This window comes from Palaemon carinicauda, chromosome 15, assembly GCF_036898095.1.
Source record: "Palaemon carinicauda isolate YSFRI2023 chromosome 15, ASM3689809v2, whole genome shotgun sequence".
Taxonomy (NCBI): domain Eukaryota; kingdom Metazoa; phylum Arthropoda; class Malacostraca; order Decapoda; family Palaemonidae; genus Palaemon; species Palaemon carinicauda.
In genome coordinates this window covers 64,270,984-64,285,983 of record NC_090739.1, presented here as the reverse complement: position 1 = coordinate 64,285,983, position 15,000 = coordinate 64,270,984, and the positions used below count along the sequence as shown (strand labels likewise).

Genomic DNA, 15,000 nt, shown 5'->3' with positions numbered 1-15,000 from the left:
CAATATATTTGTAGTGTATATCCCCTCTCTTTTGTAAGGGGGATATAATCTTATGAGCAGGTTACTGGTAATTAGCATTACAACAATTACAGCAGCATACAGAGGAACAACAAAGGCGAGTTCTAAATTCTTAATGATAAACAAAGAGGAGGCAAATGGTGTACCCAATAGAGATCTCGAGAGGATTCAATGCACTTGTTTAACAAACTTTAGTTAACAAATATCTAACAGACTCCTAATAGAAATCAAATAGTTGTACCTATTTGTATGGCATCATGCTATTTCTCTATTCTCACTACACCACATAAGATGGGTCAGACAACATCTTCGGTATCCGGACAGGTTCTGAACACGATAAAGTTTGCGAGGATGAATGTTTATTTCAAGGTCTATAGAATGTATTCTATAGACCTTCATTTATTCTATACAATGTCACCCAAAGCATGCAGTTTCAGTGCAGGCTAACAATTCATTGTTTACCTCCCACAGGCATACCTGAGGAACTGTACCCAACGCTCCACCAGTAACACTTTCCATCGGGAACAAAACAACATAACAGTTCTTTTAAAGTTTATAATCTGTTAGTTTGATTAACAATTAAAATCCATCTGGGCACCTCACACCCCAAAAATTTTGCTTTGCATAACTCGTGAAGTTTGGTCCTTTGCTTTTTGGGGAAAAAAAATTTAATTTGCGCATAATTAATAAAAGTTGGATTTTTCACAGTACCTGTATAAAAATTATGATTTTGCATTTTTCGTTTACCAAATGTCATATCCTGCACTTATAGAACATCTAATTTTGCACTGTTACAAAAGATTAGATCTTGCACTTCAATACTGTACATTTTAATGTTCTGTACTACCATGTAAAGTACAGATATAACACAGGAAAAATCATTGTCACATCTATCAATTTTCTTTATTAATAGTACACACAAAAACATTCTGGGCCGATGGCTAGAGGCCACAATGTTCTTACCTTTTCTGTTAGCTGTCCAGCTAACTGATTGGTCAACTGTCCTGTCAACTGGCCAGCCAGCTATCCAGTTAAGTGACCATACGTAGGCTGATAAGCTTGTTGTTGGAACAATTTGCTCGTGTCCTCATACGTCAGCACCTTTTCATCTGCATTCATAAGCACGTTATTCACCTGCGTCTTCTGCGCAAGTAACTTGATGTTGTCATCGTACAAAATGCCTTTCCTGTCTCCATGCATGAACCTATGGCTATTGAGGTGACTTTCATGGATAAACTTCTTACCACACTCTTCACACTCATACTTCCTTTCGGCACTGTGCACAAACTTGTGACTGCTAAGATGAACTTGCTGTGAGAATCTCTTTCCACATTCATCGCACTCGTAGACTTTTTCTTCACTGTGGACAAATTTATGAGTACTCAGATGGCTCCTCTGAGTGAATCGCTTTCCACAGATGTCGCATTCGTATCTTCTTTCTTCCCTATGGATAAACCTGTGACTGTTCAAATGGCTCTTCAAAAGGAATCTCCTCCCACACTCTTCACAAACAAACTTGTTCATATCGTATGGAATGAATTTGTGCCCATTCAAATAATTTCGTGTGTAAATCGTTTTCCCCAATTCTGGTTTTCAATCTTCTTCTCTTCTGTATGGACAAAACGATGGCTGTTGAGATGTATCTCCTGTGTGAATCGTTTTCCACACTCCTTGCATTCGAACATTTTCTCTTCACTATGTACAAAACTATGACTAATTCGGTGGCTCTTCGTGTAAAATCTCTTCCTGCAAACTTCACACTCGAATCTCCTCTCTGCTGTGTGCACAATCCTGTGACTGTTCAAGTGGCTCTCCTGGGCAAATCTCTTGTAGCACATTTCGTATTCATATCGCTTTTCTTCTGTATGGACAAACATGTTCAGATGACTTCTCTGGAAAAAAGCGTTTTCCCCATATTTCGCTTTCGAAGTTCTTCTCACAGTGCACAAACATGTGGCTACTAAGGTGACTCTTGTGTGTGTATCGCCTGTTACAGATGTTACACACAAATTTCATCTCGATGTGTATGTGCATATGGTTGTTTAGATGGCTCTCCAAGATAAAACGCTTCCCACATAATTCACATCCAAACTTCTTTTTGCTGTGGACCAACATGTGACCATTCAAGTGACTTTTCTGAAGGAATCTCTTGCCGCAAACCTCGCACTAGATCTTCTTTTCTGTATTATGCATCAAAAGATGCCCATTCAAATGGCTCTCCATTGTGAACTTCTTGCCGCACAAGTCGCATTCAAACTTCTTCTCGTTGGTGTGGACCAACATGCGGCTGTTCAGGTAACTCCTCTGAACATACCGTTTGCTGCACTGGTCGCATTCATACGGCTTGTCACTCGACTGTAGCCACTGTTCGATCTGGGTTCTCAACTTCTGCTCCTTCGTGACTGTAGGGTCATCTTGAAAGTGGACATTTCCATACACAGGCGTGACTGGGTGCTGGAAAAGTTGGGGTCCATCCAAGCCTGTCTGAGTATCTTTATTTACTTTGTTTGTTGGATATTGTATCTGAGGCTCTTGCATTATTAAGACATTGGGCTAATTACCAACAATAAAATAAATATCTTTCCTCTTTACCTCATAACATTAGCCAAACAAATTTAAGGAGACTTCTGGTGATATGACGCTAGCATCGCACCTGATGCCGCCGAATTTGCTGCTGCTAATAGACTAGTCCCACTATCGAAGTAGCCTCCTGTGCAGGGCTACACGCCTTGCATTGTTGACAACGATGAAAAAAAGCAACGAAGAGGTAGCCACCAGAAGGACTCAGCCGTTCTCACTCTTCACATATATACTCTCTCTCTCTCTCTCTCTCTCTCTCTCTCTCTCTCTCTCTCTCTCTCTCTCTCTCTCTCTCTCTCTCTCTCTATATATATATATATATATATATATACACATACATATACAGACGCATATGTATCACACATATAAGCTTGTATATATTTATGCAAACATATTTGCAAGAATATATACACATACGCACACTCACATACATGCACACACATATATATGCACACATATATATGTTTGTATATGTATATATACATATATATGTATCTTTACATATGTATATATATACATATATATATATATATACATATACATACAGTATATATATATGTATATATACAGTATATATATATGTATATATATATATATATATATATATATATATATATATATATATATATATATATATATATATATATATATATATATATAATGTATATGACAGCAGGATCCGGAGCTTTTAATGTTACAGAGCTATATTAAAACATCTCTACGGTCTCATTTTGCCATATTTCGTTTATTATACTAGCACGGCCACTTTTTCGTTTTTAACAATCCCGTTAACTCCCCATTATTTTCCTCTCTTCATTTTGTTATTACCCTTGTAAGCCATAAACAGTCAAATCCACTAATTCTTGCTGGCTTTTTTAAAACTCTTCACTTCTTAGTGATTCAGCTCGTCCTCTCGCTAATCTTCCGCATCCAATATATTTTCAAAGTTAATACATCAACACAGGATAACTATTATTTAAGAGAAACATCATTTAGCTCTGGCACTCTAAAACATAATTATTCCTACTCAATCATTTAAACACACAAACATGCACTTATATAAACACACACACGAACACACACACACACACACACATATATATATATATGTATATATATATGTATATATATATTGATATATATATATATATATATATATATGTATATTCATATATATATATATATATATATATATATGTGTGTGTGTGTGTGTATATATGTATATTCATATATATATATATATATATATATATATATATATATATATATATATATATATATATATATATATATATATATATATTCAAGTAAGCCATATATTTTTATACATTATTGTCTGGATTCTCTTAAAGACATAGGGATCAGAGCCCCATTCGAAATCACACAAAGACAACAGCTTCTGACCGCCGGGAGTCGAACCCTGTTCCAGGAGACTTGTTTGAACAGTGACTTACCACTTGGCCAAGTGTTAAGTCACTGAGAGAGAGAGAGAGAGAGAGAGAGAGAGAGAGAGAGAGAGAGAGAGAGAGAGAGAGAGAGAGAGAGAGAGAGAGAGAGAGAGAGAGAGAGAGAGAAACTGTAGTGTAAAGGAGATGCCTTTGGGTGTGTGAGGGCGTCTCTGGTACGCGTGCGATAACCCATCACTTTTCCCATGAGCTTTCATTATATCTTATCCTTCCCCGTGTCTGTTCCAGACGGGCTTCAAACACGTTCCTCTCTACGGGTGTAAAACGCTTTTGTGAGAAGACTAAAGCTTTATTGTATTCAAGTAAATTTCGCCCGAAGACATTTTGGAATGAATGGCTGATATCGATTTCTGATATTGGAGAATACCAATTTTCGCACCGGTTCTTTTCTGACAGTTCTCTTGCATAAACAGAAAAGAATCGTTCGATGAATATATCAAGACATGATTGACTGTCTCATATTTTGCATTGCTTGTCAGCAAGAATTTGCCGTTTTGGTTTCATTCATCGTAATTCTATGTTTTTATCTTGATATTATGATTACCAAATTCTTATTAGATTCTTGCGTATATGGAATTTAAATCGTTGATTAATCCTGTGAGTAAACACAATAATATTAGCTTTTAATAATGGCTTTTAGATAGATTAATATCTTTCACCATTCTGTTTTTTTTACTGTTAGTGACACTGCATCTTAGTTGAGCAGCGAATAGGTATCATTTTCAGCTAACATCCAGTGTTATTACATTTAATGGGACCTACGTAGTTTCTTTCTTAATTTAATGTATAATTTATGTAGAATTTTATGTCCATGATATCGCGTAAAGAGTAAATACTAAACGACACTTAAAATATTTAAAACCAAGGGAGGCATTAAAATCTTCTTTCTTTTATAAGAAAGAAATGCTCTCTCAAAACTACCAATTCTTTAATTTTTACTTTTAAAAGGAATTATCAATGCCGTTCGAACGAGCAAAGTAGTTAGGGATTTGGAATCGAGAAATTAAATTATGTTGGTTTTATTTTATGTTCCAATAATACTGTATATAAAAGTAAATCTTGCTGAAATTTTTAGCATCTGTCGTTAAAAATTTTGCCATTACGAAAGAGTAAATTAAACTGCTATTTGAAAATTCTGTCGTTAAAAATTTGCCATTACGAAAGAGTAAATCAAACTGCTATTTGAAAATTCTGTCGTTCAAAATTTTGTCATTACGAAAGAGTAAATCAAACTGCTATTGGAAAATTCTGTCGTTAAAAACTTTGTCATTACGAAAGAGTAAATCAAACTGCTATTGGAAAATTCTGTCGTTAAAAATTTTGCCATTACGAAAGAGTAAATCAAACTGCTATTGGAAAATTCTGTCGTTAAAAATTTTGTCATTACGAAAGAGTAAATCAAACTGCTATTTGAAAATTCTGTCGTTAAAAATTTTGTCATTACGAAAGAGTAAATCAAACTGCTATTGGAAAATTCTGTCGTTATAAATTTTGCCATTACGAAAGAGTAAATCAAACTGCTATTGGAAAATTCTGTCGTTAAAAATTTTGCCATTACGAAAGAGTAAATCAAACTGCTATTGGAAAATTCTGTCGTTAAAAATTTTGTCATTACGAAAGAGTAAATCAAACTGCTATTTGAAAATTCTGTCGTTAAAAATTTTGTCATTACGAAAGAGTAAATCAAACTGCTATTTGAAAATTCTGTCGTTAAAAACTTTGTCATTACGAAAGAGTAAATCAAACTGCTATTGGAAAATTCTGTCGTTAAAAATTTTGCCATTACGAAAGAGTAAATCAAACTGCTATTTGAAAATTCTGTCGTTAAAAATTTTGTCATTACGAAAGAGTAAATCAAACTGCTATTTGAAAATTCTGTCGTTAAAAATTTTGCCATTACGAAAAAGTAAATCAAACTGCTATTGGAAAATTCCGTCGTTAAAAATTTTGCCATTACGAAAGAGTAAATCAAACTGCTATTGGAAAATTCTGTCGTTAAAAATTTTGTCATTACGAAAGAGTAAATCAAACTGCTATTTGAAAATTCTGTCGTTAAAAATTTTGTCATTACGAAAGAGTAAATCAAACTGCTATTTGAAAATTCTGTCGTTAAAAATTTTGTCATTACGAAAGAGTAAATCAAACTGCTATTTGAAAATTTTGTCGTTGAAAATTTTGTCGTTGAAAATTTTGTCGTTAAAAATTTTGTCATTACGAAAGAGTAAATCAAACTGCTATTTGAAAATTCTGTCGTTAAAAATTTTGTCATTACGAAAGAGTAAATCAAACTGCTATTTGAAAATTCTGTCGTTAAAAATTTTGTCATTACGAAAGAGTAAATCAAACTGCTATTTGAAAATTCTGTCGTTAAAAATTTTGTCATTACGAAAGAGTAAATCAAACTGCTATTTGAAAATTCTGTCGTTAAAAATTTTGTCATTACGAAAGAGTAAATCAAACTGCTATTTGAAAATTCTGTCGTTAAAAATTTTGCCATTACGAAAGAGTAAATCAAACTGCTATTTGAAAATTCTGTCGTTAAAAATTTTGTCATTACGAAAGAGTAAATCAAACTGCTATTTGAAAATTTTGTCGTTGAAAATTTTGTCGTTGAAAATTTTGTCGTTAAAAATTTTGTCATTACGAAAGAGTAAATCAAACTGCTATTTGAAAATTCTGTCGTTAAAAATTTTGTCATTACGAAAGAGTAAATCAAACTGCTATTTGAAAATTCTGTCGTTAAAAACTTTGTCATTACGAAAGAGTAAATCAAACTGCTATTTGAAAATTCTGTCGTTAAAAATTTTGTCATTACGAAAGAGTAAATCAAACTGCTATTTGAAAATTCTGTCGTTAAAAACTTTGTCATTACGAAAGAGTAAATCAAACTGCTATTTGAAAATTCTGTCGTTAAAAACTTTGTCATTACGAAAGAGTAAATCAAACTGCTATTTGAAAATTCTGTCGTTAAAAACTTTGTCATTACGAAAGAGTAAATCAAACTGCTATTTGAAAATTCTGTCGTTAAAAACTTTGCCATTACGAAAGAGTAAATCAAACTGGTATTTGAAAATTCTGTCGTTCAAAACTTTGCCATTACGAAAGAGTAAATCAAACTGCTATTTGAAAATTCTGTCGTTAAAAATTTTGCCATTACGAAACAGTAAATCAAACTGCTATTTGAAAATTCTGTCGTTCAAAATTTGCCATTACGAAACAGTAAATCAAACTGCTATTTGAAAATTCTGTCGTTCAAAATTTTGCCATTACGAAAGAGTAAATCAAACTGCTATTTGAAAATTCTGTCGTTCAAAATTTTGCCATTACGAAAGAGTAAATCAAACTGCTATTTGAAAATTCTGTCGTTCAAAATTTGCCATTACGAAAGAGTAAATCAAACTGCTATTTGAAAATTGTCGTTCAAAATTTTGCCATTACGAAACAGTAAATCAAACTGCTATTTGAAAATTCTGTCGTTTAAAATTTTGTCATTACGAAACAGTAAATCAAACTGCTATTTGAAAATTCTGTTGTTTAAAATTTTGCCATTACGAAAGAGTAAATCAAACTGCTATTTGAAAATTCTGTCGTTTAAAATTTTGCCATTACGAAAGAGTAAATCAAACTGCTATTTGAAAATTCTGTCGTTAAAAATTTTGTCATTACGAAAGAGTAAATCAAACTGCTATTTGAAAATTTTGTCGTTAAAAATTCTGCCATTACGAAAGAGTAAATCAAACTGCTATTTGAAAATGTTGTCGTTAAAAATTCTGCCATTACGAAAGAGTAAATCAAACTGCTATTTGAAAATTCTGTCGTTAAAAATTTTGCCATTACGAAAGAGTAAATCAAACTGCTATTTGAAAATTCTGTCGTTAAAAATTTTGCCATTACGAAAGAGTAAATCAAACTGCTATTTGAAAATTCTGTCGTTAAAAATTTTGCCATTACGAAAGAGTAAATCAAACTGCTATTTGAAAATTCTGTCGTTAAAAATTTTGCCATTACGAAAGAGTAAATCAAACTGCTATTTGAAAATTCTGTCGTTAAAAATTTTGCCATTACGAAAGAGTAAATCAAACTGCTATTTGAAAATTCTGTCGTTAAAAATTTTGCCATTACGAAAGAGTAAATCAAACTGCTATTTGAAAATTCTGTCGTTAAAAATTTTGCCATTACGAAAGAGTAAATCAAACTGCTATTTGAAAATTCTGTCGTTAAAAATTTTGCCATTACGAAAGAGTAAATCAAACTGCTATTTGAAAATTCTGTCGTTAAAAATTTTGCCATTACGAAAGAGTAAATCAAACAGCTATTTGAAAATTCTGTCGTTAAAAATTTTGCCATTACGAAAGAGTAAATCAAACTGCTATTTGAAAATGTTGTCGTTAAAAATTTTGCCATTACGAAAGAGTAAATCAAACTGCTATTTGAAAATTCTGTCGTTAAAAATTTTGCCATTACGAAAGAGTAAATCAAACTGCTATTTGAAAATTCTGTCGTTAAAAATTTTGCCATTACGAAAGAGTAAATCAAACTGCTATTTGAAAATTCTGTCGTTAAAAATTTTGCCATTACGAAAGAGTAAATCAAACTGCTATTTGAAAATTCTGTCGTTAAAAATTTTGCCATTACGAAAGAGTAAATCAAACTGCTATTTGAAAATTCTGTCGTTAAAAATTTTGCCATTACGAAAGAGTAAATCAAACTGCTATTTGAAAATTCTGTCGTTAAAAATTTTGCCATTACGAAAGAGTAAATCAAACTGCTATTTGAAAATTCTGTCGTTAAAAATTTTGTCATTACGAAAGAGTAAATCAAACTGCTATTTGAAAATTCTGTCTTTAAAAATTTTGCCATTACGAAAGAGTAAATCAAACTGCTATTTGAAAATTCTGTCGTTAAAAATTTTGCCATTACGAAAGAGTAAATCAAACTGCTATTTGAAAATGTTGTCGTTAAAAATTTTGCCATTACGAAAGAGTAAATCAAACTGCTATTTGAAAATTCTGTCGTTAAAAATTTCGCCATTACGAAAGAGTAAATCAAACTGCTATTTGAAAATTCTGTCGTTAAAAATTTTGCCATTACGAAAGAGTAAATCAAACTGCTATTTGAAAATTCTGTCGTTAAAAATTTTGCCATTACGAAAGAGTAAATCAAACTGCTATTTGAAAATTCTGTCGTTAAAAATTTTGTCATTACGAAAGAGTAAATCAAACTGCTATTTGAAAATTCTGTCGTTAAAAATTTTGTCATTAAGAAAATTTTGTCGTTAAAAATTTTGTCATTACGAAAGAGTAAATCAAACTGCTATTTGAAAATTCTGTCGGTAAAAGTTTTGTCATTACGAAAGAGTAAATCAAACTGTTATTTGAAAATTCTGTCGGTAAAAATTTTGCCATTACGAAAGAGTAAATCAAACTGCTATTTGAAAATTCTGTCGTTCAAAACTTTGCCATTACGAAAGAGTAAATCAAACTGCTATTTGAAAATTCTGTCGCTAAAAATTTTGCCATTACGAAAGAGTAAATCAAACTGCTATTTGAAAATTTACGAATACTTGAATATTATGCAGTAAGTCTGCTGGTACATACAGTATGTTACTATAAATTCATGTTTTGGTGCCAAATTTCAATTTCTTCCCTTTTTGAGATGAAGGAATATAAGCAAAGTCATATTCACAATGTAATAATGATACATAAGTTTTCTGAATTCTTTTGCCTCATATATCAATATCCTTGTAATTATATGAATTTAAGTACAATTATGACGTTATCATGATCATAGACTTAATATATTATAGCATACTGTAAGTACATTTATATTAATCTCAGATATCTCTTTATGATAGCATAACCATATTAACGGCTTAGCCTCTAGATATTTATTACAAATCGCAGAAAAAACATTACCAATATTTTTCGGAAGCAACTAATATTTTTTTTATTGAAATTTAGTATTGGCCTGATTTTCATGCAGCATAACATATTCATTAACAAAGCTTATATAATTTTGGAGCTTAACATTGTACGCTAGATAAATTCTATGTTAAAGGAAAAGTACTAATTAACTTGTTAGTTATAAGTACTGAATGAGCCTCACAAGCACTGAGACTGCACGTGTTGAAAATACAAAAACATTCTGTGATTAAACGTCATTTTCGGCAATGTTTTCTTATTCATACAAACCTCTGTATTAGAAAGTTTAAAATATATGACCTAAGAGCGTTGGTAATCAGTTTGCATTGACTTATGAAAAGATATTATAATTTTTTTATTTCATTGAAGAATAAAATAAATGTATTGTTTGTAGTATAACTGAAATTCTGTTAAGATGGAGACGGAGATTCAACACATTTTGCAACAAGATTGTCCACACCTTTTTATTAAATAAGGAAAAAACTACAAATATTAGTTTGAAAGTGATGGAAAATTCCAATGTCACATTTTTGTTAAACAATTTATTTTTAAATCAAATTTTGTTTGCATTACCATTTCTCCTAGAGAACCTTTCAATTGATTTTTTTTGGCATAAACTGTATTTACAAACAGTCAAGCGATTATGATTCATCGACATTAATTTCTTTAGTAGTAATGTTTATGCAGATAATGCATTTTCTATATAAAGGATATGTGTACATACAGTCATATAAGAATATTTATAGATGTGTGCGTTGATATTTTTCCTTGCCGATATTCAAAAGATAGCCTTTTCTGTATATTGGAGCATTAAAACAGAAAAATAAACCAATATTTCACCAGGTTTATATGTGTCTTCTAGACACAAATGTAAGCAAGCAACTGTATTCAAATATAGACAACCATTCACATATGCAATCTAGTATCATTTAGTGATCTATTTTTAATTACCTCCCTGTTATCTCATTCACTCAAGATGATTATAGTCTTTAAAGAGGGGATCCCCAAAATCGTCAATATCGTTCGATGTGACTATGGATTGGGTCGGTAGATGCCATTAGTCAAAAATGAGTATATTGAACGTTTAGCCCAAATAATGACATTCGTATAAAAAGAAATATTCCAAATTATGAAATAAAATACAAATTGCTTCAGTAGGTTGTAATGTGTATTGACTTACGACGTGAAGTCCCCAATCTCCAATCCCAAATACTAAGGACATTACTAAGGCTCATCAAACACATGCTTCCTAACATTGATGTAAATTGGTTACAAGAAAAAAAAATTGCATTATGATCTAATATGTCTCTGTATCTTATTTCTCTCTATGTCATTATTATCATTATTATTAGTGTCAAGATTTTCATTAAAAACATGTTTGATATAGGAAGAGAAGTAGACATTGAAGAATGAATGTGAGCAATTGATTAATCTCACCGAAAAAAATAATGAAGAAATATACGAGCAAAGACGTTTCTACTCATAAATTATAAGTAAGATTATTTACATTGTTTTTTTTTTTTGTGTTATTATTTTTTGTGTGTTATGTGTCTATTAATATACATATGGGAGTCGAAGGGATATATCAATGACTCACTGAAGCGAATGTTGGAGACCCTTCCTGATTACTAAACTTAAGAACGATTCTTTACAGTAGTGTGTATGTGGCATTTGGCAATAAAATGCCATGAAAACAGTTGAAGCAAGATTATTTCTTATCATTCTTAATTGATGTGAATCCAATATTATTATTATTACTTGCTAAGCTATAACCCTCGTTGAAAAAGCAGGATGCTATAAGCCTAGGGGCTCCAAAAGGGAAAATAGCCCAGTGAGGAAAGGAGACAAGTTAAAATAAAATATTTCAAGAACAACACCAAAATAAATATTTCGTATGTAAACTATAAAAACTTTAACAAAAATAAAAGGAAGAGAAATAAGATAGAATAGTGTGCCCGAGTGTACCCTCAAGCAAGACAACTGTAACCCAAGACAGTGGAAGACCATGGTACAGAGGCTATGGCACTACCCAAGACTAGAGAACAAAAGTTTAGTTTTGGAGTGTCCTTCTCCTAGAAGAGCTGCTTACCATAGCTAAAGAGTCTCTTCTACCCTTACCAAGAAGGAGGTAGCCACTGATCAATTAGAGTGCAGTAGCTAACCCCTTGGGTGAAGAAAAATTATTTGATAATCTCAGTGTTATCAGGTGTATGAGGACAGAGGAGAATCTGTAAGAAATATGCCAGACTATTCGGTGTATGTGTAGGCAAAAGAAAAATAAACCGTAACCAGAAAGATGGGTCCAATGTAGTACTGTCTGGCCGGTCAAAGGACTCCATAACTCTAGCGGTAGTATCTCAACGGGTGGCTGGTGCCCTGGCCAACCTACTACCTACCACCGAAAATATCTTCAAAGTGCTAATTTGAGTAATGTAAAAGGCTGACTTACTCAGAGGCTAAGTTATTTCAAGGTATCACCAATTAGATTAGGATAGTTTATAATGGACGTTACTTGTACTAAATGTGTTTATCAGTCAATCTATTAGTTACTTGGTCTATCGCCCAATTTTATGACCTAGTCAGTCAGTCAAGCATGTGACTTCGCTTACCTGTCAGCAATTCAGTCGTAATTCCAATAAAGAATAATCTAATAAATTAAATATATGGTATTTTATCCTTGATTTGGGCACAGATTGATATTGTCTTCATTTCATGTCTTTGTAGTCACACAATCAGTAGGTCACTTTCAGAATTCATTGTTTCATTCAGTCACCATAGTAAGTTGCAAGTTATCATTAGATCACTCAAACAGTCAAATATACTCCTCTAGATAACCCAGCATCAGTTTAATGAAAAGAAGGCTTGGGACAGGACGCCAATAGATGTTTACAAAAAGGTGGAAATGGAAATATCAAAAATTAATCACCACCTTTTTCAGGCACAACATTCTATTCCTTATCAATATTACTACCTAAGTCCTTTGTATTTCCATCCTGCTCTCATGTATTCTTTTCTATTCCTGTCTTCTTTACTTTCCACCATTTTCCACATTTTACATGTTTTGGATAACCCATTTTTTGTCCCTCTTTTCATTTCCCTTTCTTTGTTCAATCTATGACCAATTTCTTCCCTTCTTTCTTTAATATCTTTTGTTTCCCTTTGTATCCATCGTAGGGGGCTTTAATTCCAATAATCTTTTGTTTTTCTTCTGTTTCCGGTTAAATAATTTGATTAGGTTTTTATTCCGTTCTTAACAATAACATTTTCTTAATATTGCGTAGTGCGACTCTTTTTATCTGATTTGGTAACAGCTATAGCACTGCTTGATCTCAAAAACATAAATTGAAAAGGTGATGAAGAAAATTGAATTAAGAAACCATTTAACTGAATGGATGATAAAAACAGGTAGAGAATTACAGATTGTCATCACGATAATGACATGTAATTGCATAATACGAAATTCAATAAAGAGTTTATAGAATTGACAGTCTTTTTCTCAAGTCTCTGAACGAGCAACTTGAAAGATAAGATTACATGTATTGCTTGCGTTTTTCCTATCATGTGCCACTTGAGTTAGCATTCAACTATATATCTATCGATCTACATACAGACACACACATATATATGTGTATGTGTGTGTATGTGTTGAGATACTACCACTAGAGTTATTGATTCATTTGACTAGCCAGACAGCCCTACATTCGATCCCTCTCTCTGGTACGGATCATTTGTCCTTTGCCTGAACATACACTGAATAGTCTGGGGTATTCTTTCCACATTTCCCTGACAACAATGAGATTACTAAACAATTCTTCTCTCAAAGGGTTAACTACTGCTTTGTAATTGTTCACTGACTACCTTCATGTTGTTAAGGGTAAAAGAGACCCTTTAGCTATGGTAAGCAGCTTTTCTAGGAGGACACTATTGTTCTCTAGTATAGTATTGGGTAGTGCCATAGCCTCTGTACCATTGTCTTCCACTGTCTTGGATTAGAGTTTTCTTACTTGAAGGTACACTCCGGAACACTATTCTATCGAATTTTTCTTCCTCTTGTATTTTAAGTGTTTATAGTTTATATATGAAAAATTTATTGTAATTAATGTTAATGTTCTTAAAATATTTTATTTTCATTGTTCATTACTTCTCTTGTAGTTTATTTATTTACTTGTTTCCTTTCCTCACTGGGCTATTTTTACCCGTTGAAGCCCTTGGGCTTATAGCATTCTGTTTTTCCAACTATGGTTGTAGCTTAGCTAGTGATATATATATATATATATATATATATATATATATATATATATATATATATATATATATATATATATATATATATATATATATATATATATATAAAGAGATATATAGACGGGTAGAAAGATAGATAGATGGATTAAGAAATACCTAATGAATAGTTCACTGTTTTAAAGTGAGGATTGCCACTTTGAATTTCCTTACTTCCAATGTTCATGAGATGGCGTATTGAACGTGCATGTGTCAAAGAACTCACTCATTATCTTTCTTTCTCCAACTGCATGGTGACATACAACAGTTGACTAACAACTACATACGTAAACCGCTGTTTTGGATTTACAGTGGCAAAAATAATTCTTAACGAACACTTCCATGTTGTCTCTCCTCATCTGGTTCTAGAATCGAACACTGGTTCCTCATTCTGTTGGGTGCACACACTACCACAATGAGAGAGAGAGAGAGAGAGAGAGAGAGAGAGAGAGAGAGAGAGAGAGAGAGAGAGAGAGAGAGAGAGAGATTCTGGTCACGCAGAAGGTTATTTCTTAATACAGACGAAAATCGACCTAAAAGGCTACGTAGGGAAAAAGTTGTCCGTCGTGACATTGCCTGTCATTGTTGAAGGAGTAATTGCCAAAGTTTCTCTTCTTCATTGTCTTTGGCGAAGATATTCCGCTTCAATAAACAGAAATTCTCTTCCTTCCATTAATCACTTTCGTCCCTTTCCTTGTTTCATTTCTAGTTATGATTAACGTTTTCCGGATAAA

At 32.4% G+C, this 15,000-nt stretch overlaps 1 protein-coding gene and 1 pseudogene across 1 annotated transcript in view; one reads left to right on the top strand and one right to left on the bottom strand.

Moving 5' to 3' along the window:
- LOC137654644 (pyruvate dehydrogenase phosphatase regulatory subunit, mitochondrial) overlaps positions 1-15,000 on the top strand; it is a 660,498-nt gene that overhangs the window by 142,719 nt on the left and 502,779 nt on the right. The window lies entirely within an intron of this gene.
- LOC137653994 (zinc finger protein 665-like) lies at positions 1,042-2,810 on the bottom strand (annotated as a pseudogene).